The sequence below is a fragment of the Perognathus longimembris genome, chromosome 11 (assembly GCF_023159225.1).
Source record: "Perognathus longimembris pacificus isolate PPM17 chromosome 11, ASM2315922v1, whole genome shotgun sequence".
NCBI classification, from domain to species: Eukaryota; Metazoa; Chordata; class Mammalia; order Rodentia; family Heteromyidae; genus Perognathus; species Perognathus longimembris.
Genome location: NC_063171.1, coordinates 10,031,501 through 10,037,526, shown reverse-complemented (window position 1 = coordinate 10,037,526; position 6,026 = coordinate 10,031,501).

The following is a 6,026-nucleotide window of genomic DNA, read 5'->3' as shown; positions in this document are numbered from 1 at the left end:
TATATTTGAAAGAAAACTGCTTTTGGACTTGAGAGTCTTTTAGCAGAGTAGTTTGATCAAAGTACAAAACTCCAGGACACGTTGGGAGGCAGAGATAGGGATGATCACTACTCAAGGCCAGCTATGGCAGAGAAATCCACAAGACTCCATGTCAGTAGAAGAAACTGGATGTTGTCCCATGTCTGTCATTCTAGACACAGCAATCAGGACCTTATCACAAATCTGAGCCAATACGACAAAGATCTAGAGCCACTGCCTAGCAAAGTGTGAGGTCCTGAGTTCTAACCCTAATATAGTTAAAACTAATTAAAAAACAGTGCAGGGTGTTCTAGGTTCAAAGTGACTAAGTAAAATAAAGTATATTATATAAGATAAGAAAATGGACCATTTTTTTCTTTTCATGTTAGAATTCTATGATTCAGTCCATATTTGTGCATGTGTTTGACACTTCATAAATTTCCTAAAGGAGCCATATTAAATTTCAACAATTTTGATTGTTGGTGGTTTTTCAAAAATTTCCCTATTAAAAAAGATTGCTGGATAAAAACAACAACAACAAAATTTTCTGGGTGACAGTGGCTCATGCCTATAATCCTACCTACTCGCAGGCTGAGGTCTGAGGGTCACAGTTCAAAGCCAGCCTGGGGCAGTAAAGTCCTTGTGAGACTTTAACCTCCAGAAAACTGGAAGTGGTGCTATGGCCCAAAGTGGTAGAGCTCTAGATTTGAGCAAAAGAGCTCAGGGACAATGTCCAGGTCCTTAGTTCAAGCCTCACAACTGAAAAACCCTAATTTTGTTTTATTCTTGTTTTATATAGAGCAAGAACAGGTATTTGCTTTCCTTTTTCCCTGTGCAGTAAAGAGCAGGGCCATGAAAAAATTCCCAGGAGCTGAAGCAGTCTACTTAATCTATCAGGTATATCTAAATATATTTAAATATACATTTTAAAATACCTCTCATACTTATTCTTAGGAGATTAATTGTACTATTTTTTTTTTTTTGGTAATTTGAAAGTAGTAGCTTTCTATGAGCATATTAAGTACATAATTAAGCTGGTCACACTTTTAATCCTAGCACTTGGAAAACAGGAAGTTTTAATTTTAGTTTCTTAAGCTTGAATAGGTATTTGAATTATAAATAAGGAAAGAGGGACTTTGAAACATTTTTAAATTGAACTATAGAGCCTGTAGCCTTTGTGTTTTAGCAAATGTATTACTGTTTTTGCCAGTGTTACTACATGGTCATGCCTGAGTGCTTATACAACTTGTCCTCACTTTTTTTTTTAAAGACGTCTACTAGGAAATTATGAGATGAATTTTTTTTCTTTTTTTTTTTTTTAAGCAACAACCATACTGGTAACTGATCTGTAGTTGTGAAAACATTTGTCATTGTGACAAATGTCTACTAGGATGCTCAGAGGAGTGTTTGCCTTAGCAGGCAGTCTCAGTCCATATTGGCTGTCACTTAATGGTTCCACTAGAGACAGCCATTTACATGATAAAGATGCTAACAGATCAAGCACCCAGCATCTGCACAGCGCTGATCCAGCTCAGCATATTACAAGCCATCATGGAAGTCCCTGGAGTTGACAGCCATCTTTGGGGGATGTTTGTGAAGTAACACTTTAAATGATGTAATCTAAACAAGGCTTTTAGAATTCCCCCTTGGATGCCTGTACTGAAGTCAGCTTTTTACTGGGATAATTTTGCCTCCCTATGGGATATGAATGCTCTTCAGATTTTTTTGGGGATGTCACAACTAGAAGGGAATATTCATGAGTAATATTAGTGAGTAGTGAGGCCAGAGATGGTGCTACATGTAATACACATAGGACTCTTCTATAACAGGATTTCCCAGCCTAACATGGCAATAATGCTGAGATTAAAACAAAGCATCTCTGAAATGTTCACCATTCCCTTAGGCGTTAGAACGTGTACATACACATGCATGTGTCTATGTGTGTGTGTGTGTGTGTGTGTGTGTGTGTGTGTGTGTGTGTGTGCTTGTGTGTGCTTGTGTGTTTCTATTCTGGGAAATATTACTCACTGAAACCCTGAGATGGCAACTGGTGTTGAATGAGATGTTGTTCATGTTTAGTAAACAGGAACAGAGTCAACTTGCAAAAATGTTAGGTAAATAGGTTCAAGATAGTGAAAAATATTCCACTGATCCTTGTAAGCAAACCTGGAAATTCAGACATGAGTCTGTTTCCTTGGCCTCAGTTTCATGATTCTCCTGTCTGTTTTTGTTTGTTTGTTTGTTTTTGATGGTGTGGGGCTTGAACTCAGGGCTTGGGCATTATTCCTGAGCTTTTTCACTCAAGGCTAGCATTCCTCCACTTTGAGCCACAGCGCTACTTCCAGTTTTCTGGATGTTTATTTGGACATAAGAACCGGATGGATTTTTCTGCCTGGGATGGCTTTGAATTGTGATCCTCAGATCGCAGCCTCCTGAGTAGCTAGGATTACAAGTGTGAGCCACCAGTGCCCGGCTTCTAGCTTTTTCTTTTTAAATTATATTTTTATTATCTTTAGTTGTCCAAAGGAATTACCATTTAATCAGTTTCTAAGTGCAATGCATCTTGATCCCTGTCACCTTTTTCATTGTCCTCCCCATTTATCCCAACTTGACACCTCCCTTCAGTTTTCTTAATTTTATAGGATCTGCATTGATTAGGACTGTAGTCTCTCTTCTCCCCTTGACCCCCGCCCCCCCTCCCCCACGGGGCCAGTTTCCTGGTCTTCATTTTGTTGGACTAGTACTCACTTTTGACTTCTCCCTGCAAATACCATATTTCAATTAAGTATGTTTGTGTACATTTGCATACAACACCTTATGTCTTTACTTGTATATTTATGAATTAGTTCTAGTTTCCACATAGAGAAAAAAATCTTTGTCTCATATTGCTGCTACTTCTGTGTGTGTGTGTGTGTGTGTGTGTGTGTGTGTGTGAGAGAGAGAGAGAGAGAGAGAGAGAGAGAGAGAGAGAAAGAGAGAGACAGAGAGAAAGAGTCCTGGAGTTTGATCTCGGGGCCTGGGCACTGTCCTTGAGCTTTTGTGATGAAGGCTAGCACTCTACCACTTTAAATCACTGCTCCATTTCTAGCATTTTGGTAGGTAATTGGAGATGGAGTCTCATAGACTTTGTCCTGCCTGGGCTGGCTTTGAACCTAGATCCTCAGATCTCAGTTTCCTGAGTAGAGTAGTCATGAGCCACTGCTACCTGTCTAGACTGCAGTTTTTAAATGTACAACCATGAGATCTGACTTTCCTTGAGTACTGTGTCTTGCTAAGTATAATTTTGTTTGTTTTCCTGTTTGCTTGTTTGAGTTTCCTTGGTGCCAGGGATGGAACCTAGGGCCACACATATGCTGGCCCTTGTGCTTTCCCACTGATGGACATGCCTAGCCCATTAAATACCCATTGGAAAGAGTATTTTGCTAAGTGAAGCAACGCAGTGGAAAGCTACATCTTTTGCTCAGTGATATGAATATTCTGATCTCAATTGTTAACCTCACAATTTTCTTAAAAAAACAGAAATGAAAGAAAATGCAACTCTTGTAACAAAGTTTGCGCAAAAGAGGAACATTAGCTGTCCTTCAGTTACTAACTTAGGAATCTTAATTTGTGAAGTTGAAAACTGTCAAACACTGAATTATTGCAAAAGCTATCACCCAGTTTTTAGGGATCAGACTAGGTAGTGAGACCAAACCAATCAACCATTTACTTTGAAGAGAGAGGATAGGAAAATGAAGATTGCATAAATAAAACTTACCTGTTTTTGTGACTGTCAGATCAATTGGAAAGGATAATGGAAGTGGTCAGATTCTCAGAATAGTATCTGAAGATGTGTTCATTTTAAGTAGGACTTTTACAAATCCATTCATAGTTTACACACAGTGAAAATGGAGATGAAACAGTTCTGAATCCTTAACTTCTATTCCATAAAACTACAGTATGTCTCTTTCCTCCCTGTAGCTAATGTTTCCCCTCATCTTCCTAGTCACAGGAAAAGACAAACTCACAGGGGAAGGGTACCCAGATCATGTCACCCTAAAATAAACCCACCAAAGATGCATGTCTTATCTGAGGAAATGTCTTGAAAACTATAAGGAAGAGGTTTCTTGGCAATGTCATCTTCATGACTAGTGAAATTTACCAAATGACCAGACCCTGCCTAGGCCACTCCAACCACCTGCTGAGAGGACCGGTCCAGTCATTTGATGTCAGGCAAGCTGACTTGTCCTTGTCAGTGCTGCCTTCACACTCCCCCTGCACACTTTCTCAATACCCTCCCTTACTACTCCACCACCACCCCCATTCCTTCTCTATACCCTTTCTTGTACCCTTCCACACAACTCTTCCTCACACCCTTCCCCCACCCCATCTTTGCATTCCAAACACCTCCATTGATGTTCCCTCCAAATTCCTGGAAAAAAACACTTAGATAACTATTATCTTTAGATCTACCTTTCAATTAGTCCTCTATGGCAAAGCTAATAGGAGTGTGCTGCCTAGTCACCAGACTGGCAAAATTAAAGTAACCAAGGGATCCCCTTCTCCCTCCCCCTCAACAAGGTTTTCTCTCCCTTTTATTTACATGGCAGCTTAAGTTTATCTTTATTAATTAGCATACATCAGTTTTCAAGAACGTTTCACTGTGACATTTCACAAGGAGGATTTCATTGTCACATTTCATGTCCCCCCCATTAATCAACAGTTATCACTGAGCTTTCTTATTCCAGAGTGAGGTTAGGCTTAACCTTTGCAGTAGGTTGTAATTCCTGATTAACAAGGTACGCACTTATTAATCTTTTATGGTTTAAAGCTGTATCAATCAGAGTTGTCATTTTGCAAAACCTTGAAGCACTTTTTTATTACTTGAACCTTTTTTCTGGATTGCAATCCCAATTAGCTTCAAAGAAATGTATTTTCCTTTGTTCCTAACCACTTTGATTTTATTCTCAGTAGACATTCTCTAGACACAGAAGTAGAAGACAGTAAGTATATCATTTAATGTTTGACATATAATAAATCTATCATGCACTATTTCCCTCTTCTATGTACTTGCCCTTGACCACTTACTCCCTGCCTCTCCCTTCAGGAGGCTACTAAGCAGTAAAATCTGAGTATGAAGCTAGGTGCTTTTGTTTAGGTTGGTTTGGATAAATCTTGGATCTTTTCTATTTTTCCTTTCCTTTCTTTTGAATCAAAGTCTCTCTGTCACCCACCTTCAATTCATTTTCTGTGGCTGAGACTGGCATCCTAGTGTTTGCTTCACCTACCACTCACTATTTTTATATGATTTTATTTCTTTACAACTTTTTATTTTGACCTATTTTAGGCTTTCAAAGAAGTTAAAAGAATAATATGAGAAGTTCCTTTATACCTTACCAGCTTTCCCTGCTGTTAACAGCTTATATAACCATAATATAACAGTCAAGAATAGAAAATTAATGCTAGTACAGTATTGTTGACACACAACAGACCTTTTCTTACATTTTTATCAATTTTCATCATCCTTTCTCTGTTCCAGGATCCTATTCAGGGCACAAGATTGCATTTTCTTTTATTCAGGCTCTTCCAGGCTATAACAGTTTCTCTGTCCTTTGTTAGCTCTTATCACTTGATACTATTTCAGAGTACCAGCTCAGTTATTTTGTAGAATGTCTTTCAGCCTGAATTTTGCTATTTCTTCATGATTGGGGTGAATAGCACAGAAATGATGTGATGATTGTCGATCAATCATATAGCTGTTTTTTACCTTCCTGTGGTAAAGGGATCTGTCCTGGACCATTTCTATTTCTTCCTTTGTAGTTAGCAAGGATCCTGGAAACATATTCTGAAACCACACCAGTCCTTTCTCCTCAAACCTTCACCCATGAATCATTCTCATCTGTGTGCAACTCTTGTCTTCAACCCTCCTTGTAAGAGTTAGATAGTAGAGATTCTCTGTAGTGTTTTTATTCTCCTGCATTAGAATGGTTGTGTATGTGTGTGTGTGTGTGTGTGTGTGTGTGTGTGTG